This window comes from Furipterus horrens, unplaced genomic scaffold, assembly GCF_987537825.1.
Source record: "Furipterus horrens unplaced genomic scaffold, mFurHor1.1.pri manual_scaffold_10, whole genome shotgun sequence".
In the NCBI taxonomy this organism is placed as follows: Eukaryota; Metazoa; Chordata; class Mammalia; order Chiroptera; family Furipteridae; genus Furipterus; species Furipterus horrens.
The window spans coordinates 68,308,302-68,331,365 of record NW_028327180.1 but is presented as its reverse complement, the minus strand read 5'-3'; the positions used below and the strand labels follow the sequence as shown (position 1 = coordinate 68,331,365).

The 23,064-nt window shown below is 39.8% G+C and overlaps 1 protein-coding gene across 3 annotated transcripts in view; it reads right to left on the bottom strand.

Annotated features, from left to right (window-relative positions):
• The window catches only part of PPP2R2B (protein phosphatase 2 regulatory subunit Bbeta), a 431,926-nt gene that overhangs the window by 315,938 nt on the left and 92,924 nt on the right, over positions 1 to 23,064 (bottom strand). The gene's annotated exons all lie outside the window — the stretch shown is intronic.

The window sequence follows — 23,064 nt, the reverse complement described above, 5'->3', positions numbered from 1 at the left end:
GTTGACAATTTCCCTTCCCCAAGGTCAGCTAGGCTCCGGTTAACCAGTTTATTCTGAGGGCGGACCTTGCTAAGAACAGAATGCTTTGGTATATATTTTTAAAAGGGTTCCCTCTCCTCTGTTCCTGCTGGAAGCACAGCAAATTTTTCTCCAGGATTTACTATGAGAATCTAGTTGGGCTCCTGAAGGTAAATGTCATGAACTCATGGTCTCCGGCCCCCTGTGACTGGCTCTCCTTGGAGTTTTTAACTTCAGAGTTATCCACACTAAGCCTTCAGTGACTTGTCAGCTACAATTCGGGGTTCCTCCCTGACAATTGTTCCCACAGGAGTTTCCGTCATGAGCCTGCTTTGGTAAAGCATGACACCCTGCATTTGCCTGTCTGTCTCCCCAGTCTTGGGGGCAGAAGTTCACTCTGTGTCCTCCCCTTTCTTACAGGTCCAAGAAAAGTTGTTAATTTTTAGTCTGTACCACTTTTTACATATTGTCAGGATGGAGTGGCTACTTCCAAGCTCCTTATAAGAAACCAGAAAACTTAACTTTTGTGGACACAAATCTCAAACTTCCAAAAAGGTTTTTATATCACAATGTATAAGGAAAATGAGTAGTGGTGTAAGTGCAAGTTCTGGAGAGAGACCATCTGGGTTTCTATCTTGGCTTTGCTATTCATAAAAGTTCTTTCACGTCTCTAAGCCTCAGCTCTTTTATCTGTCAAACAGGGGTGGTATCTGTATCAGAGTTTTGGGTAGGATTAAAGAAAAGAAGTAGAGTGCAATACATAATAAACACTCCCACAATTATTAAAATGAAAACTATTTGAATGCCTATGGCCTGCCAGGTATTATCCTAGACACTGGAGATGGAGAACAGAAGTTCCTGCCCTCATGGAGCTTGTGCTCTACAGGCAGAAGATAAGCTAGAAATACATAAACTAATCAATGAAAGTTTTCTGATGATAGTGATATAAAGATAAAGGAAATAAGGGTTATATGACAGAGAGTGGGAAATGCAGGGTGGCTTTAGATTGGATAGTCAAGAAAGCTTTTCATAAGTTGGAGACAATTGCACCGAGGGCTGAACAGCAAGGAACGAGCCAAGCAAATACCTTTCTGGAAAAGCAGCACCCCAGCAAAGGGATCAACAAGGATAGAGGTATGAAGGTGGGAATGAGGTTGGATTGGTCAGGTGGCTGGTCATGAGAAATATGGGAGAGAAATAGCATCTGTATTGCTTTCAATAACACCAACACCTATAGGCCTTTATTTAATGGACAACTTCTCAATGTCCAGTCCTCTTTGTGGGAAAGAAGAATGATTCTAGAGGGATTCTAGCAATGACTCCATGGTATGGAGAGGAAGGAAGATGCAAATATCAGAGTCCTGAGAGTCAGAGGGGAATTGACAAGGCTTAGAGACATGAAGGATTTTTGAATAGATGTTCCAGGTTGGGGTTGTGATCTTTGCCTCTACTACCTACACAGAAAGGGAGGGGAGTGAGGTTAAGAGAGATAAGAATAATCAACTCAGAGGACAAAGGGTCATGAACTAAAAATGCAGAGGAAAAGGTCCATACATGGGTATCACCAGTACTGTGGGTTTTGCTGACCCCTAACGTTCTCATTCTTGTCAAAGCCCACGCTTATTTCTCTCAGTTGACATGTTAGTCTAAAAATTCTCTTCTGTGTATTTTTTATCCACCTCCCTTTTTTTGGAGGACAGAAACCAATTTCTTGGTTATAACTAAACATCTAAGAAAGTGCTCCACAAACACCACATGCTATTACTTTTAACTTGGAAAAGCCCAGTTACTCACCATGCCATAATTAAGCCATTTTAAAAACATACCCCATGCCCCCACATGCTTGGAGAATATAAATTTTCATTGGTGTTCATTTGACCTTGCCAAAATAGCCTGAAAGTTTTGTCCCCTATTGTGCCAAAGGTAGTTTTTTAGGGCTTTTCTCAATGACTACAGTTGACAGGAGGAGAAAGTGATATCTCTGTAACTGAAACCAGAGCCTTCTGCAATAATACATTGGCAAGTGACAACATGATGGATTTATTTTATGGGTGCATGCTTTTGTTGCCTATCTTAATGTTTCCAAACATGGAACCACCTTGTTTGTTATTCTTCTGCTACACAATGGGAAAGGGATATGAGAGAATGGCTGGCCACACTGCAGTCTCAAGATGAAATGTTGTAACAAGAGCTTGTTCATAACAGGCCTCCTTGGAAATGTCCAGTAGTAGTGCCCACCCCCACTCATCCCTCCTTGCCATATGGGCAGCACTATCTCAACTGACCTAAGCGCAGTCAAAGGTACCCTGTGGAACTGTTCACATACTCAAGGGTTGTTTGCCTACAGGGATTCACTCAGATGCCATCTTCCTTCTTTCTCAAATTCTTGGTTTTTGAGGCATTTCATTATTCTTAGCAACTCTGGTAGGGGGTAAGCAAGAGGCATGGGAGGCAAAATTCAGGCCACTTTCAGTTCCTCATTAGCAGGTATGGGAAAAGCCTGGGTGGGTGGTAGAAAGGATTGAAATTGTCCGAAGTACAGTTTGAGGATTCTCTATAGGTTTTCACTAGCCCCCAGCTTAGCTTGGTCTTTCATGGGTCATTGAATGTGGACCATAGATGAAATAAACATGCCTAAATTATCTAATGACTGACTAATAAAGAAGTTACTTCCTCAAATCTTTAATGTAGACCATAACTTATGAGAGAATTGTGTGTGTGGGTACACATGTTGGTGCCTCTGGATGTATGTGTATGCACATGTGTGTGATTTTCATTTTTTAATGAGGACATGAATGGATTAATCTAAACTCTTCTCCCCAGCCTCCAGCAGCTTACCCAGGTCTGGTCCTCAGCAACAATCTGGTGTGCTTCCCATCATTCTTCCCTAGGCAACAGGAGAGGCCTCAATTCTTTGGACCTTCCTTAGTACCCTTGTCATCAACTCTTGAGACTGGCTCAACCCCTCACTCAGTAACTATTCACACCATGTCGTGACCATCTCCAGGGAATTGGGTTTCTCCAACTCAAGTCCTTTTTTTTTCCCTAGAGCTTATCAAGCTATCGGCCTGCCCCTCAGTTTTCTCTCCTGGTTTTAAGGGATTGATTGAATTACCTAACATACTTAATCTTTGGACCATAGATGCCATGAAGAGACAGAAGAATCTAGTGGTCCAGCTGGCTAACTCCTGTCCTCCCAGCTTAGGGTTTCTTTATGCACATCGCATCTGCGATTGAGATAAACGTGACAGAACAGTGAGAAGAGAAAAACTGATGCCTAATGCATGCCAAGAGGTAACTCACGCTGAAGCGTATCAAGGGGAACTAGGGGAGCACTGCGAGGAGGAGGGAGGTAGAGAAAGCTCCATCCATCAGAGAGAGTACAGCTGTGGAGGTGAGAGCCGCCTTGGGAATCTGGAAGGACGGCCTAGGAAACAGGGTGTCTTTTCTTCTACCAGCATTAGACACACTAAACATCCATGTGGGAATTAGAGTGTACACTGTTTTAATTACACCCAATGGTAGTCTACCTTGGAATTGTAACTAATTCTGTTTGTTCTTTGAAAATTCTGATTTTTTAAAATGCTCTTCTTTTTTTTCTTCAGCAGCTGAGATTTCAAAGAAAAGGGATTAGAAACTAATCCCATATGTTTCCAATTGGATGAATTGTTTGCTTGTAAAGTTATTTCCTAGGAATTTTTTTTTTCCAATTAACATATTAGATCCTTAAGGAGTACTCTGGAGAAATGCCCAAGCTGCTCTCTGGTTAAGTAGAACAGCACAGAGTCTGTGTTCAGGGAACCCGATCCTCTGATTAGTGAGCAGGTCAAAACTCACCTTAATTATTTCTTTTAAAAATCAAAGGCTGTTTTATGATTCTTCGAGAGTGGGTTTTTTCCCCATTCTCAATCAGATAAGCATTTTGGCTATGGCCCCCGATTCTTGAGAAAAAACAAAAGAAAACCCTGTTATCAACCAGACTTGTGATGATGTTAATGATCACTTTGTTTTGTTCTGATATTTCCACGTCAGGCAGATTTCCAAGCATCCACATAGAAGCAAAATGAAACAGTTTAACTAGGAGCATATAGCTTACTGAGACAAACAGAACCCATGAGGAATTAGAGGAAATCTCTCACAAATGGGGGGGTTGTATGTGTTTTTGTGGGGGTGAGTGACTAGGGGAGACTTGGGCCTCCAGGAATATATGTACGTCTTTCCTAGGCCTGGCTGTTGCTCAAATTTTAAAACCAAATATTTGAAACTTGGATCCTATTTCTCAAAGCTGAAAGAGAAATTGGAGAAGAGAACAAACATTTTTTTAAGAAACAAAGGTGCTGTTAAGGTGAACCAGATGGCTAAATGGTGATGTTGGTTCTTTGGCAGGGCTGGCTTGCATACAGAATTATGGAGAAGGTGGGAAAATAGATAGGAAATCAGCACTCCCCTACTGCAGTGCATTCCTACTCTATCCATTACTGTTGATTCATTTATGTATTTATTCATTCCATTATTATGTATTGAATCCTACCTGTTGCCAGGCACTGAAGATACAATAGTAAACCAGACAGTTTTAGACCTAGTTCTTAGGCTACTTACAGACGAGTGAAGAATGCACATAATTACACAAGACATAACTATGCATATGACCCACACTATTGCAGGGGAAAGCCAAGCAGCTCTGGGAGCACCAGGAGGGGCCACCCAACAATATCTGGGGGTAGTGTGGACATGTCAGCAGATGAATTCTCTGAGGAAGTGACATTTTATTTGAGGCTTGAAAGTGTGTGCTAGATAAAGAAAATTGAAGGCAAAAGGGATGGGAGAAGAGAAACAAAGAGTTCTGATGGTATGTTGGAGGAACTAAAAGAAATTTGGTATGTCTTTGGTGTAAAGCTTGGAAGAGGGTGGTAGAAAGCATGGCTGGAGAAGTGAGCAAATCTTAGAGCTACACTGATCTGAGACCTGACTTTGGAGGCCTGCATAGGCTTAGATCAGATGGAGCTGGGCTTGATTCACAGATCCGATCCCTCCCAGAAACTTGGGCAAGTAACTTAACTTCTGAGCATCATTTTCCTTGTCTGTATAATGGGCATGTACCTATCTTATGGGATTGCTTGGTAAGTTAAGAGACAAAATATGTTTCTACCTGGCTGATCAGAGGATTCAATAAATAGGAGTTGTAGCCATTCCTTTTATGATGGCCAAATACACTGACATTCCACCAAGAAACAATATCTCAGAGGAAATAAACTCTATTGCCATCATTTTGTGTGTCAACAAGGCTCACCAGGCAGGCATTTTGGGGTGAGGTAACTTCCTGCTAGGCCTTAGTTACTTAGTCTCTATGAGCAGTTAATCTTATCTAAATACCACACAAGAGAGCAAAGATTTCCCAACATAAGCAGTGGAGTCACTTGATAAAATGTCATTTTAGACAGTGTCCATCCACTGTTACACTCATTGTCCTGGTCATGCATGCTGCTTATCCTCAAGTTACCACCACATCCCCTGAGGGTGTACACAGGAAGCAAATAAAATAAACTCATGACCATATGCAAGACTTGCTAATACATGAGATACCTTTTGTTGTTATCAACCTTAAGACGTCTGGTAAGCAGGATTAAAAAAAGAAAAAAAAAGAGGGAAAAAAATCCAACCCTAGACAGTTATTATTATGGATGGTTTCTAACAAAAAAGGTGGCTCTATTGATATTCTTACAGTCCTCCTGATTGCTTTTCACATCACTAGGCTCAAACAATCAAAATCTCTCTCTATAGACTGATAGAAAGGAGGGCACTCACAAAACAAAAAAGCGTTTTCTGAGGCAGAAAGAAAAGTCTGTTGTCTAATTTCTTTTAGCCTCTATGGAAAAGGGCTTGGTTTTTTTTTTTTTTTTTGTTTGTTTGTTTGTTTGTTTTTTGCATGAGCACTCCGGTACTGGTAATTTACTCCATGCCAGATCCCTGGGGGGGTCACAGAGATAAAGCATATACCTTAAGTCCTCCCAGTGCTCCTTGCTCTGCAGGGGATGCAGCCAGAAAGCTAGTGTATTTTTTTTATTTTTGGTGTTGTTGTTCTTTTTTTTTTTTTTTTAAGATTTTATTTATTTATTTTAGAGAGAAGGGAAGGGAGGGAGAAAGAGAGAAACATCAATATGTGGTTGCCTCTTGCACATCTTCAACTGGAGACCTGACCTGCAACCCAGGCACGTGCCCTGACTGGGATTGAACCAGTAACTCTTTGATTCACAAGCTGGCGCTCAATTCACTGAGCCACACAAGCCAGGGCAAGCTAATGTTTTGTTCTGTGTTTTTTTAAAAAAATTTTTAATATGCTTTATTGATTATGCCATTACAGTTGTCCCAATTTCTTTTCCCTTCGTTCCCCTTCACCCAGTGACCCCCTTCCCTCCAGTTGTCCCCCCCAACCTTAGTCCATGCCCATTGGTTGTGCATATAGTTCTTCTCAACATCTTCCTGTCTACTCCTCTCCCTCCTACTATGCTTCTTAATTCCTGCATCATCTCCCTCCCTTTCCTCCCTTTCCTCCCTTCCCCCTCCCAGCTGATCTCCCCCCAAAATGTTCCTTATACCTATAATTCTTTTCCCACTCTCACTGCCTACTTAGTTTGCCTTTATTTCAGTTCCCTAGTTCCTGCTGTTGGTAGTTGTGATATATTTTTCATTTTAATGTTCATAGTTTTGATCCTCTTTCTCCTAAACAAGTCCCTTTAACATTTCATGTAACAGTGGTTTGGATCTGATGAACTCCTTCAGTTTTACTTTGTCCTGGAAGCACTTTCTCTGCCCTTCTATTCTGAATGACAGCTTTGCTGGATAGAGTAATCATGGTTGTAGGTTTTTGCTTTTCATTACTTTGAATATTTCTTGCGAGTCCCTTCTTGCCTTCAGTTTCTTTCGAGAAATCAGCTGAGAGTATTATTGGGACCCTTTGTACATAATTCTCTTCTTCTCTCTTGCTGCTTTTAAGATTCTCTCTTTATCCTTAATTTTTGACATTTTGATTATAATGTGTCTTGGTGTGGTTCTCCCTGGGTACAGTTTTTTTGGAACTCTGTGCTTCCTGGACCCGGAAGTCTATTTCCTTCTCCAAGTTAGGGAAGTTCTGCTTCATTATTTTTTCACATAATTTTTCAATTTCTAGTTCTTCTTATTCACCTTCTGGCAACCATATGATTTAGATGTTGGCCTGCTTATAGCTGCCCCATAGGTTTCTGAGCCTCTTCTCATTTTCCTCATTTCTTGTTTCCTCTTTCTGCACTGGTTGATTGTTTGTTCCTTCCCTATGTTCCGATTTGTTGAGTTGATCCCTGGTTTTCTTCCCCTCACCACTAGTTTCGTATGTGTTTTTGTTCATTTCACCAGGACTAGCCTTCATTCCTTCCCTGTCTTGTTTAAGATCTGCTGTTAGGTCTGTAAGCATTTGTATAATCAAAGCTCTGAACTGTGTCTTAGAAAGATTTCCTATCTGTCGCTTTGTTAGATTAGATATTTGCTGTCTGGTCAGCTGTGTCACCGAGATCTCTATCATGATCTGTGCCATCCTGAGAGTTTTGTGTTTACCTTTGCTTCCTGGGTGGGGCTGTCACACCTCCTATGGTATAGGGGGTGGAGCTCTGTGCACTCATCACAACCAGGCGACCCTTCTCACCACACTGTGGCATTTTCTGTGTGGGTGGTGGTCCAAGATGGATTCTTGCCATTCACTCTCTGCTGAGAGACCGAGACCCTCCTCCTCCAGGCCTCACCATCCAAGGCAATGAGGGTCTGCCTTCCCCAGCATTGGAATTGCAAGCTGACGAGTCTGGTCTGCAGCCAGGGGTGCTCTCCAGGCACTTCTCACCTTCCCTTAAATAGGGGTGTCTGTGCTTACCGCTGTCCCACCACAGTTGCCACCACCAGCACAACTTGACCTCTCTGCCCTGGCTTCACCCCTCCTACCTGTCTAGATGAGCACCACTTCTTTATAACTTCATTCGTTGGATTTCTATTTATTTTCTGGAATTTCTGGTTATTTCTGGTTTTGAAGTATGTTGTATTCTTTCTTAGTTGTGGAGGGAGATGGAGCATGTCGGTCTGGGCCTCCATCTTGGCTGGAAGTCTCCTGTGTGTGTTTGCCTCCGTGTCTTAGGTAGCACTAGTGTTTTTTGTTTTTTTTTTAAATTCATTGTTTTCTCATGTCTAGCGCCTCTACTAAATGCTTCATATATTTTATTAGAGTTGGTCCTCCAACCAACCTTTGAACTAGGTGATCTTGACTTCAATTTGCAGGTAAGAAAGTTCAGATATGCGAGTGCTTACTCAGAACTCATCCAAGGAGAGAGAGGAAGCAAGCGGCAGAGCCGGGATTGCACCAGGCCTGTCTTTCCCCAGAATTTTGCATGCTGGGCCATACCAACCCTCTCATTCCTATGGCATGAAAATAGGTCACCCCGCTGTGTGGTATTCTATGTGATAAGTATTGTGGAAGCAATAATGACAGAAGGAGGGGGGGGAGAGACAGACTCAGGGCAACTTCCCAAGGGCGGTGGCCTCTGCACCCAGTTTTGAAGGCTGAGAAGGAACTGGCCAGGTAAGGAGCATGAGGAAAGAAGACTCCCTGTGAATTACAGTGAGCAGCGTGTCAAGAAGAGGGCGGCTTCCAGGCAGTACAGGCAGTTCAGAAGACTCTGGATTATCTGGGTCAGTAAAGGAACCACGTGGGGGAGAAGATATGAAATTCATGTCTACTTGGCCTCTGTATGACTAGTTTATTTATTTATTTATATCCTGCCTTGTTCCACAAAGGTTTTGAGGTAAAATTCATTATGTGGTTTTTATGCAGTGACCTTCCTAATTAAGTTTTTCTCAGCACTGTCATGTTCGTCTTTGTATTCCCTGAGCCATATGCAGAGGGACGTGCACAGAAGTTGAATTGAATTTACATACCTTGAGCACACTGTAAGTAGTTAGCAAGGGCAACTGGGCCCAGGAGCTTGGTGGATGGCAGGAAAAGCTGGGCCCAAACTTAAGATTGCTTTGATGGAACACTGAATTTCATGGAATCTAAGATGCCATTGATTACAGGGCATGCTGTTACTTTATAGGTTATTAAGAAAGAAAAGAATGTTGCAAATTAAATGATAACACAGTGTGAAATGCAATATGATTTCAGGTATGTTAAAATATGAAAAAAAAAGTGTGTCTTTAGAGGAATGCTACATGGTGATGATGCTATCCCTCCCCCAATAGTAGGAAATACTGAATAAGGTAATGAGAACTCTTACACCTCCAGGATGGCACCTTGTCTAACAATCAATACCCTAAAGATTCTGCAAACATTTTGACCCAGCAACTGCACCTCTAGGAATTGAACCTAAGGAAATAAATGTAAAAGTTTCTAAGGATGTCATCACAGAATTATATACAGTCATAAAAATGGAAGAAATAATCTAAAATCTTCATTTCGTATACTATATATGATGTTAGTTATAGAACAAATTTAAATGGTAATAGAGAAATATCTACTTAAATGGAAAACATTTTATAATACATTTAGTTTTTAAAAATGGGGTAGTAAAACATTTGTTATAGGGCAGAATTACTCCTGCGAAAGAAAAATATATTTACATTTTATATTTACTTAGGAATAAAGTCTCAAATTACACAGAGCTAAATGTTAAGAGTTGTAGGTAATTTAGTTGATCATTTTATTTTCTCTATGTTCTAATTTTTCAAAAATTGGAAAACCAAACACTAGTTAGACAGACTTTTAAGTAATTAACATGTATGTGGATACTGGAAAATTAACTACTTTGACTTAGCAATTTCATTTTTTAAGGAGTAGGTTCCTAAATCTATCCCATTCCATAAACTGCCCTGGCTGGGATGGTTCCAACTGAGGGTCCAGCTATATCTAGGTGGTTCCAAATAAGTCCCAATTTATAAGGTGTGGACAAGGATTTATCATCTGAAGTTTACCCTCAAAAGTTGGCATCTAAAATGAAACAATAAATTCCACAGACAACAACTATGGCAAAGGGGTTGGGAAACTCCACATTCATAATGTAATCTTAGTTTGAGGCAAAGTATGAGACCCGGAGCTCAGGTGAGCCAAGCCATGGGCCTACACTTGGGAGAGAGGGTGATGGCCATAGTCAAGGTCAGGCCTTAATTTTTACTGGGGCTAAAACGGTAAGTTCTCCACATCAGTCTCTAAGTACCACAGCTGCTAACAAATTTACATTTTTTGCAAGTTATTTATAATTTTTCAGAGATGAAGTCACTTTTCTGATAAAGTTTTGGTCACCTAGATCCTATCTGAAGGATAAAATCTGACCATTAGACAGTATCTACTTATGAAGTGAACTGGTCTTCCCAGAATTCCGAGGAGACACTTTCTTTGAGTGGCCAATCACAGAGCTCCTGCTTGAATAGGCAAGACTGTAATGATGTATTCAACTTCTGTATTTTATGCCCAACCACATGAGTTGCCTTTTGATATATTTTTTCAATATAGCTTTATGTTTATTTATAGTTTGCTTTAAAAAATAAGCTGCTTTTCATACTTTCCAACATTATGTATCTAACTCTTCCTTAATGTAAAGCTCAGTATATAAAAGTTTTATTTTGCATTCAATCTTTATTTACTTGTTTATAGACCTAGGTTTGTCATTTCATTTGTCAGCTATGCATGGTTTGATCCGTTTGCAATCTAACTGTTTATCAATCATCTATCTTTCTTCTACATGATATCAGGCAGATATAACCTAAAAATGTAAAACATAGAGGTCTAGTGACATGGAAACCTCGGACAAGGGGAAAAGGGATAGTATTTGGGGAATGTTTGGGTGTTCTAATAGACATTTGCTGTTTGTCTTTCTTGCATTACTTTTCTCTTCTGGATAATAGCACCCTCTCTCCGTTGGGAACAACCTTCCACTCTATGTTGTCTTAATGGGGTTGCCAACCCCAGTGCCTCACCTTCCAGGCTGCAGCTCCACGTCTGGGTCTGGCTTAATCAGTGTATCCCATCAACCTCACTAAGATAATTGACTCAGGTATGGGCATCTAATCCAAACCTAACAATCAGAGAACTTTCTGGAATTATTTATCTGTGGACACTGAGGAAGGAGAATTTTTCTCTTCTTTTACATCTTGGATTGCAAGCCATGGGAACACAAGTCTGGAGCTAAATCCTACTTGTTCTGGCCATGTGGGAGAAGCCTATTAGCAGGAGGGTAAATAAGGCTGCCACCCAAGAAGAACCAGAGCTAAAAGGGAGCATAGTGACAGACACATTGATGATGAGTCCTTAGAGACAGGGTGCCACTGCAATCATTTGGTTTCTCAACAAAATCTTATTCTTCTTTTTTTTTTTTTGACATAAGCTTATTGGAGTTGCATTGTTATAATTTGCAACTGCTCAGTTCTTGACTGATCCTTAGTCTTTGATTACCTTCCAAATCACACTAGGTACATACACACACTCTCTATGCCTGTAGAATTGGCTGTACCCAGTTGAATTCTCTATCATAAGAGCATCCAAATAAGCATAGTTTTAGTAAACTAGTATTAGAGCATGGTTGCTCTAAGAGGAACTAGGAGTGACCTCAGCCCAGTGCTATGTTTCCCTTAAACTGTGGCCCTATCATAGACATATGCCCAGTCCATTGAATCCCTGGCCCTTGGATTCAGACTTAAGTCCTGAACTTGTACATTTGCCAAATCCTGATGCAATTTGACCCTCAATTTGACCTTGCCAAAGATCCAGCACAATTCAGAAGACATGGTTTTCCTGGATTGTGACTTCTTGGTTCTTAAGATTATCGAAGACCACTTAGGAAAAAAAAAAAAAAAAAGATTAAGAGGTTTTATAAGATGCAGTGAGATTTTACAGACATTCAGGCTGACTTTCGGAGGCAGCTGGAAAACAGGCCACTCCTCCGCCCACACTGTCCTCTCCCAAACAAATGCCATATGTCTGTTCACAGTGTATTCTGGCTCACTGTTTTGTGATTGACCTTCCATACTGAAAAGATGCCAGAACACTTGGGACCTAGTTTTCCTTTCAGCTCATTGTTAGAGTCATATTTAATATGGTCGAGTAAAAAAAAGTAAATATTATAATAAGCAGGCTTGTAGTTCTTTAAAGTAGTCCAACAGTGAGATAGCTCTCTAGCTAATCAAGGATATTTATGATGGTTCACAGAAGACAGAGCCTTCAAAAGTGATGTTTCTGTTACCTGGGGGTTGGGGGAAGGTATTCAGGACCACGTCAGCATTTGTGTCATTTGTATAACTTCTAAGGAGGAGGACAATTTCACTTCATTTGCCTACGTACCATGAATTCAGTTCTAGACAGGTATGTTGGATGCAGTTAAGAGTGGAGTTTGCAATTGCACATGCAGCATGGTAGAATGATGAATCTTCTTACTCCATTCACAGAATGCATGGAATTGCCCCTTGAAGTTAAAACAGCTTTTCTATTGGTTTTCTGGGGCCATCAGGCAAGTACCACAAACTAGGTAGCTTAGAACAACAGAAATATACTGTCTAGGGGCTAGGTGTCTGTAATCAAGGTGTCAGCTGGGACACGCTCTTTCTGAACCTTTTGGCGAGGATCTTTCTTGGACTCTTCTAATTTCCAGTGTTTCTGATCACCTTTGGCCTTCCTTGGCTTGTTGGTGCATCCTCCCAACCTCTGCCTGTGTGTTTCCCCTCTTCTTATAAAGGCATCAGTCATATTGAATTTGGGACCACCCTGATTCAGTATGACCTCATTTTAATGTGATTATATCTGCAAAGATCCTATTTCCAAGTAAGGTCACATTCTGAGGTACTGTGTGTTAAGACTTCAAAATATCTTTTGAGGAGCACAGTTCAGCCCACAACAGCTTTATTGTTACCCCTGATTATAACACTAACATGTACTTGTCACAAGCATAGTAAAATTATTAAAAGAAGTATACAGAATGTTAACAATGTGGTGAACATTTTTAAAAATATTCCTCATACAAACCAAATGGTTTATTTACCACCAGAAACAAGTAAAGATGAAGGACAGAGGCAGTTAAAGATGTCTGCAGTTTCATGCAAATTATAATAAATGATGTGGTGATATGCCTTTTTAACCTCTCCTTTTTTTTGGGGGGGTCGCATTTGTGCAACTACATTTTTGGGATAAATGCCTATGAATAAAATGTCTAAATAGAATGAAAATATACATTTTTATTCATATCACCAAATTATCCTTCAGCAAGGATGTGCCAACTTTTATCCCCACCAATAATGCATGAGAATTCTGGCTTTTCTCTCCTGCTTTGTCCTGTTGATTACAAGTATTATCAGTACATATGTTTAAAGTATTAACTTTATGAATATTTATAAATATGTCCTTCCTCATGAAATTCTAAAACATCATTCTTTATTTTTAGATAACAAACATGAGTCCATAATTTTATCTAGTGTTTTCATAAACTGATTTTTAAAATCTTTACAGCTTTGACCAATCCAGTGTGATCTTTTTGTTGTTGTTATTGTATGTTTCGTGTGTGTGTGTGTGTGTGTGTGTGTGTGTAGTGGAGAGTTGAAATCTAGAAATTCTGATGGAGTTGCATTTCATTTCTTTGTTTTGATTTTTAATTCACTTTTAAAATATGTATTGCTTAGGGATGTCAATGGAGAAATTCAATGTGTTTGCTGCTCCCCTTTCCAAGGGTCAGGTCTATTTAATAAAAGGCCTTACACTAATTCACAGAAAAATGCATTTTCAAAAAGCGATCTGGGCATAATGTTGAACACACAGTAATAAGCAGTACTTTTAGCCTTGATACTCACAGTTAATTGAATTTCTCAGCACTCTTGCTATAAATAACCCCTTTCTCTCCCACTCAAACAAGCTTATGAGATTGTAAGAGTAGATGACACTATCGGGTTAATATTTCATTTGCTCTAATTCATTTTCTTTAAATTGCAATATCGGCAAACTTGGGTCTTTTAAATTACCATTAATTTGAATTAGTTGCAAATCATCTCCCAACTATCTATAATGGGCTGGAGGTTAACACCCCTGGTTCAGAGAGACACTGAAAATTTTTTATGGCAAAAAAATAACGTTCAGACAAGTGTGTTTTTCCCCAGAGGAAATCTGTAGGGACCCATATGAGAAGTCCCAAATTAAAGTTAAAGAATGGTGTCAGATAAAATGAAGACAACATTCCTGAGTCCCTCTCTCTTTTTCTGTACCCTCACATGCATTCATTATTGGCTCTTTGTCATTAACTGTTCATTGGGTTGGCGGGTCATTCTGTCTATTCTCTCAAGGAGAGGCAGCCCCAATACCTTGTCTCAGATGGAGAGCATTTTATGTCAGTGACTTGCTCTTTAGCTGCATTGATCAACCTTACCTCTTTAAATGGGTAAATGAGTACAAATTAAAGTTTTAATCTCAGACTATAACTTCAACGGTATTTTCACTACAAGTAGTTTCATAATGGTCTCATTACTGTTCCTAAGTGCAACACACTGAGACATTGAGATTGCCAAATTGCTACTACACATGTTCTTTGAAAACAGGTATCCAGGTAACCATGGCAATGGTGTCTCCGGGCAGGATGGGAGTGGAGTTGGAAACTATTTCATTAATTGAAGGGAAGAGATTGAAAAGAGGTTTCCAAGCTGTAGATCAGAGAGAGAGAGTAGATTTCACAACCTGTGTTCTTTTTATTACTGAATTATGCAACTGAGAGAAACTCCAAATTATTTGAAAGATTTAAAGAAATAATAAGATTAAATAAAGCAGCTTTCTTAGCCTTTCCACATTAGTACAGTGATTGACCTGCACTGAGTGTGATTTAGCTGGGTTTTTATAGAGTTGAATTGAAACTCAGTGTGTCTCCTGAGAAAGCAGAACTGTATCCTGTGATGTAAGGTGCAAAAAGGAAGAATACTCACACAGGCAAGAGGCTGTGTACACAGTATAGGAATTCTATACTGAAAAGGCTGATTTTGTCAGTAAAATGGATTTTCAGTTATACTTCTCTGCCCTCCTCCTATCCTTGGTAGTCTTTAAAAAATTATTTAAAGGGTAAAAAAATATTGTGGAGAAAAGGGGGCATGTGGATGATATAAAGAAAAACCCAAATGTCTGGTATGGTTTCTCAGAGAAGCCTACTATTTTGCTTTCATTTAAAAGACACTGAGAATTGGTGATCAGATCTGTTTTTCTTATTTAACCTGAAGTGCCCTTGTGTAACTTCCTGCTTCAACTATCTGACAGAAATGTTTGAATAGGCAATGTAGGATTCATGAAAACCCGATTACCGAGACAGACAACCTGACTTCTAATATACATTGCCCATAGTTTGTAGAATTTCTCTTCAGAATAGGCCAACATACAACACCTTAGTGACCGTGTGGAATCTTTCTAACGCCTGTTAGATGCCCACCTCAGTGCTCCCTGAAAACCATACTATTTAATAAATTCAGGAGAAAAAAAAAACAGTCAGAAACCATTCACAGTCACCATTACTTCCAGGGAAACAAAACCTTGGCTAAATTCTTAGGATCTCTTCCTCAAAGGCTAACTCTATTTTCATCAATCCCTGGGAAGGGCAATGCAGGAAATTTTATTTACAGAATTGTAGAAAGCAACATACAACTGGGTGGCTAATGATTAACCAAATGGATTTCATTTTAAAACAAACATTTCTTTTTCTGCCAAACAGATTTCTATCTTGGAAAGCGACTAATTCCCCAGAATTAGGCCAGAATTCATGGTCTGAATTACACTATCTGTATGGGTACATTTAAGTCCGATGCATTCATGACCTTGCTTCCCATTGCAACCCAGAGGCTTCTAGTTACAAGGAACTGAAGTTGTGCCACTGCCACTGCTGTGTTTCCAGGGTGAACCCACTGGAAGGCCCAATGGGGAAAAATACCAATTTGTTTTCCTGAAAGTTTAGAAGACAGTGAGGGAGGCATTTTCAGCCTTGTCATCATGGATAAGATGGTATAATATTATGCACACACAGGTCTCCTTTGAGAACACAGAAAATCATGCGTGGAAATCTAATTTGGGAAAGAATATTGCTAATAGAATGGAAGAAGAACCATTGTTTCCATTAAGGAGCCGAGGGCTAGCAAGGGAGGAAGCACACACCTGTGTCAGGTCTTTTAAGTAACAAGAGGTTACTATGGACCCCTGCCTTCTGACCAAAGAGTCATCAGCTGCTGAAAACTATCATATGAAGATGAGTGCTCTTGGGACTGTGCAGTGGCTGGAGGGTGACCAGGAGGCTGAGTGAGATTTCTTGCATTTGGGCTGTTAATTCTAATCCATCATTTACTTTTCGAGGCAATGCAATCATTAGTCATGTGGATTCTATAAAGTGATTCATCTACAATCTCTATTCTTGTATTCCAGTTCCTAAACTGTAGCCACTTAAGCAACAGCCTTTCACAGAAGAGCATACCATTAGCAAATAGCTGGGACAGCACAACTCCCCCAGTGCAAACTTCAGCATTCAACGTGCAGGCGGTACCAGATGCAAAGAGACAAGTCCCTTTTTTATTCTTTCGGGGGGCGGGGGTGTCTCTGGATTTTTCTGCTTGGAGTCTAATACAACACCAGCAAAAGCAAACTCTCACAAGCTAAGTGATGCTTTAATTCATATGGCAATTTGTTCCTTCCTTCCTAGTTCTAAGGCGTAAATTAGTATATCCAATTCAAAGTTGTCCCTTCAAAAAAACAATGTGATCAATAGTTTTCCTTTCTGAACTTGAAGTCTGTTGCTCAGTCTCAGCATCTCAGATGACCGTGAGTCTATTTGCATAAACTAGAACTGCAAATGGTAAGTATTTTTATTATCCAAACTCACACTAGAACTGCCAGGCCAAGAGATTACAATTTGTCACTGAATGTGGATGTATGGAGAATTGTATGTGGAATATATAAAACCTTTTCTATGTCTGATTTGCATTGCAAATAGAGAAGTTAACCAGTTGTCTTGAGGAAATAGCATTAATAAAACATGGCTTCACTACTGTAAATGCTCCATTCATGCCAGAGGAGGCCAAAGCCATTACACAAGAATTGTTTCCATCTAAACAGTTCCCATCTCAGGCACTTCCCCTCTAAAGTGGCTGCCAGTAGGATGGGGATTAGGAGTGGGGGTGTGGTGTTTCAGGCAACTTTGGCAACTACTCAGCAAAGAGAGCCTGAGAAAAGATTTTCCCTAAAAATCCAAAGCATGGTTGCGGATCCTGCATCATGTTTCATGTTGCACATCCTCACAACCCAAGGAGGGACAGAAACCTTTTTTTTTTCAACTCCATTTGAGCCCAAAAGAATAAACCAGAGCTCTCTGCATAGCCAGTGACCAGACAAAACTCATAGCTTGAGGCTGAGAAAAATACTCTCTATATGATGCAAAAAAGCCTTGGCTGGTTTACAGATAACAATCAAGACCTCTCAAAATCTGAAGTTTTACTTTCTTGGACATTTACTATATTTCTGCCCAGCATTTACTCCCTGTTCTTGTGGAGATGACACCTTGATTCTACTTTGGGGCATACCATTTCTCTATTTTCTGCCCATGTACTCTGTGAAAACTTCATGACTTTCAAAAGCGGAGCATGTGACTGAAGCTAAAGCGATCTGTGCATTTCACCCTGTGGTGATCGGGTTGGGAAGAGCAGGGACCCACATGGGCAATGGGAGTTAATGAAATTCATTTCTGTGGGTTTTCTGGAACCGTTGGAGAGGCAGACTCTCAGTTGCTGAGTTCAGTGCTTTGAGTGTGAACTGATTGCATCTTGGAGCTGAAGCCAGCAAAGGGAGCCAACAGACAGGAGCCAAGTGGAGCGATCAGGAGAAAGACACCATGTGCCTATGCACGCGGTTCAAAGCCTTATGCCATTATGCTCTAACCCGTTACTGTGTTTAAGGGGACAATCGTTCTCTTGTTGCTTATGTCAGGTTGAGTAGGACTTCCTGCTAGAGCTCTAAAGGCTATGCACACTTTTCCTGCTTTATCTCTCACCACTGCCTTTGCCCATCTGATTATCTACCATTTCCTTCTTTGGAACCATCACAAGTAAACTCAGCTTCTCCCCATGCACTGTGGGCCATGCACCCTTAGGAGGACCCTAGGTACTGGGTCCAGCATCAGAGATGTGTGTACCCTGTGGGAGTTAGGCCCGTGTCCCTCAGACACCAAGAGAGGACAGGCCTTTTGCTTGAAGATATGTCAAAAGAGGGTGACCAATGTTATAATATATTTAAAGGTTTACATTTAATAAATTAATGCTTTTAGTGCAAACCATGTTACTACATAGGCGTGCCATGTGCCACATAATTAACAGAATAATCAGATAAAAGAAATAGTTAAATCTCAGTGCCAAAATATTTAGGGGGTATGGATGCAACATTAAAGGGCATGGATGCTGTCATCTTTCAGTCCTGGTAGTGTAGTTCTCCAATCACATACACGTTCACTTGGAGATAAGGCTGATCATTGAAATTTGAGAGTGCTCCTGATTGTGAGCCCAGGTGAATGGCCCTTCTATCTGTGGCCTCCACTCACCAGCTTGGCAGTCTTTCAGGTTTCCTTCTGCGGATGAATTCCAGATTCAAATAAAATGCTGTTTCTGAGAGTGGGACTCTGGAATCACTATTTATTTAAAGCTCCCTAATGACTTAACACAGCTGGTCCACCTTGTGGTTTGAAAATCACTGAAATGTACCATCTTTAGCACTTTTCTAATCCTGAAGTTCTAGAGATAAAACTGCCTCCCTGAGTAAACTAAAAATATTATTATCATGATCTTCACTATCTTTCCAAGAGAGGAAGGGGATAACTCTCTCTCTCTCTCTTTTTTCTTTGCCCTTTAGTTTTATTTTCCCCTACTCTTAGGTGTTTATATTTTTTATAATAATCATTTATTATTATAAACCAAGAAAACAACACCATAAAGTGCTGGTGGTGACATTTTTTTCCCTCATCAATTTCTGTGTCTGGTAACATTATCCTGATGGGACACCTCTGCCATTGTCTCTGATCTCAGTGGGGATGTCTATCAAGATACAGTGCATGTGACTCAACCTAAGATAATCACATTTTCTCTCTTAAGACTTTGGACCTTGAGTTGAGCAATGCAAGAACAGAAAAAAAAATCAGGTTGGGGCTGATTCATTCTGAATAGCTTCTTGATGATACAGTCAATTAGATACCTCGACACCATGAGCTGCCCAGATTCCTGTCCTTTCTCAGTGAGACTTTGAATTTGTGGAACTACCCTCATTCTGCCAAGAACTTCCTATTCTGCTAAAGTTATCCAGAGTTGGTTTCTGTTGCTTGCAACTGAAGATCTCTACAAGGTACAATGTTCCAAGCAGTCCTTGTCATCTGGCCTGGTGGTAGATTGTAGCCAGGGTGGAGGGACAGTGTGAGGGAGCATCTATTATGTGATACACCTTGGCTGTTAGGTCTGTGAATCACCATCTTGAGAAAATGGTTGGGTTGGATGGTTATCTACTTCAGACACAATGTTAGGAAATGAATAGGAACCAGCAGATAATAGTGAGAGGAAGAGGAGACTGTAATCACAGTACATTTGGGGGTACAGCTGAAAAGATTTTTTAAAATCTCATACCTGAAGTAACAGATGAAATCAATAAAAAATAAACTATTTAGAAGCTCTGACTTGATAAGTCAGAAACTGTTACATGGCTTCCCACTAATCGAGACAGATCACTGAGTTATGACTTAGAAAATACAATAAATGATGCTCATGAACTCACATGTGAAGAAAGGTATCAATTATGAATAAATTGACAATATAGCTTCTGATAAAGTATTTACTTCCTTCATTCCTTGATCTATAGCTTTTGCATTAAAAATACATACACATATACTTACACAGACATATTTATAGTTGCAATTTACAATAGGCCTGAAATGCAATACTACAAGGCATTTGCAAACTCTTAACCAAGGCATTCTGGTATAGTTTTATCACTGAGAGAACAATGGGAACAACCAGCTCAATTGAGTTGCCATGTATTATGGTAGAACAAGCATTTTACTTTCAACTGAGGGGGACTTCATATCATTAAGAAGGGGAAAGGCAAAAATGAATTCAGATGTATTAATTGAGTTGGTAAAATACTTGCCACTTAAATAAAAAAGTGATACAAAAGTGAATTTGATGATTTGTTGGAAGGAAATGAATCCCACGTAAAGAAAGAGTGAATCTAGTATAATGGCCACCATTTATGGAGTCCTTAGTCTATATTTAACATTGTACTGAGCCTGTTAGTAAACACTTACTCCATTATTTTTACAATAATCCTACAGGTAATTATTATTCCAATTTAACTCTTAAAAACAGGCTTAGATGACAACAGTTCCTGAGAGTGTGTCCAGTGATGAACCCTTATGCAAGAATGCATACATCTAGAAACAAGTGTGGGTGTTTTTACCAGACATTCAGAGCTAGAAAATAGGTAGAGATGAATTATGAGAGAATTGCAGATGCTCTAAAAAATAGCACCAACAAGTTTAATCAGCCACTAGGAAATGACTAAGTTTTCAGTCTTTTGAAATTGGGGAATGTGTGCTCTACTAACAGTATCTTGGCATTAACTAGGGTGTGGATATGTGTGTAATTTTCTTTTCTCTGAATACTTCACTCCTTCTGGAAAGCATTTCCTTGGTATTAATTTTAATTTTCTAGAACCCCCCACATATAAGGACACCTTAGTTATGTGAAGTGACCTACGTTGAAATGATGTCAGTTTTTCAGATAGCAGATGAGTTTGACTTCTGGGATTTCTTATGAGATGAAAAGACCTGCAGAGAAATGCATGCACCAGGTGCATCGGTGCATCCGAGTGTTGAGGGAGTGGCAGCGATGGAACTACTCTTTCCTTCACTCAGATCTCACCCAGGGAGACCTATTTTCATCACCACAGTGTAGTGGTTCCCAAACTTTGCTGGCCATCAGAGTGAAAACAGCCAGAATTTCTTTGATTGCTTACTATATACCAAGAACCGTGATAAATATCTTATCTTCCCAATAGTCCTACCAAACATGTATCATTTCCCATGTCCATTGATGAGGTAACAGACGCAGTCGGGCTGGATTGTTTGACTGCAACACATCCAGTAGGAGATAAAATCATAATTTAAACTTAGTCTTCACCAAGAACTCTCACTCTTACTCATTATGCTAAAATTTACTAGCTGTTGGATATTAGGAATCCGAGTAATTAAAAGCTTCCAGGTGATTTATGCATCTGACTCAATACCAGTCAAAGAAGCCACTATTAAGTCTTTACTGAGCATATAAATCACCTAAGGGTTTTATTAAATAGTGAATACTTATTCGTTAGGTCTGGGTGTGGGCCTGAGTCTTTGCCAGATGAGGCTGGTGCTGCTGGTCTTTGGTCCACATGTTGAACAGCAAATCAGTGGAGCATAATACCAAGTTATACAATGTTTTATGTTGTGCTCTAGTAAGATCGCGAGTTCTTGTGTCCCCAGATAAATTGTGTATACCTTAAGTATCTTGTAAAGTACTTCTACCCCTTACAGGGCTAGACCTGTAGAAATAAAACCATTCAACAAATGCTTGTTAAGTAATTGTTCAGAGAAACATTCTCTTTTAAAACTCAACATAAAATGAAATGGCACAAAGAAGCCTGCTCTCAGAGTGCAAGTACCTTGACTTACTTATGCATGGAAGAGGTTATAGATTCTGTTCCTGTATCTGGTCACTTGACAGGTTATCACTGACAGTAGTTACCCTTCTAAGGAGTCCTGGAAAAGTGGACTCTAAAGAGACATCAACAAAGTCATTAGAACTCAGAACAAAGGCAAATGACATGTGTTCTTTGGGATTTACAAAATGACATAACTCAAATAAAACCAATTCTCTGGCATGGAAAATGCCATGTATTTCTTGTTCAGAATTTTCCATATCATTTATTACAAGGTCTTTGCACAAATCCATATTCTATGGAGCATCTAATGCCATGAATAGCAAGTCTCTGCCTGAATTCTTGACTTGTGCTCTTCCTTTCCTATCTGATCCACAACTATGTGGAGCTGTCATCACAGAAAACGAATTTCCCTGGTCACTCCCCACAGAGCTTGCTCATGATTTTATCAACCTTTATTTGACCAAAGATTAGTCTTTTGATCTTGGAAACAAAAATATGTCCAACTCAGCCAGCCAGCTTTTAAAATAACTCAGGACATTGTCATTATGCTTAATTTTTTGGATTACTACCTCAAACTCTGAGGGCTCTCCATTCCTCTCATTAACTCCCCACATGCCACAGACACAGATACACAGACACATCAGTTCACAGACTTTAGAGTTAACCGATTTCCAGAAGACAGTACAGACACACATATGTATATATCCTAGAATGTCTAATACATGTTGAGACTCAAATACAGTTATTATTGGGAAGACATAAATGGCCAAGAATTTCTTCAAGTAGAAAACAAGCCTGAGATCTCAATGCCTGCAGTAAGTTTAGCACATGCTGGTTGATGGGATATAAGCAAACACACAGTGTGTGGTTTGATTGGTGAAGATGAAGTTAGGGGGCAATGAGAGAAGGTAGAGAGAACCAATCATATTATAATCATCACAATTTTGTGAATTTATTCTAAAGTGTCTGACATATGGCAACAAAATATCTTGAGGAAAGGGTATTTCTTATTTGTGTAAAGACCAATGGTCTAGTGGTGGGGCTAATGGTAAGGGAAATGCAAGGACTAGAATATTTATTGTTCACTAGTTTTCAGGTTCAAAGATATACATATCACTGGAGAAGGAACACAGGAAATCCTGGATGGGAGGCTACAACTCCATGTCAAAGTTTACATACCTGCTCAAAATATAAAGTGAACTTTAGAGTGGGGGAAAGTGTCAATAATTGGAGAAGTGGGTGAAGTTAAGCGAGGAGATGATCATCAAACTTCTTACTTATTGTTTTTCTTTCTCCAAATATTGGTGTCAATA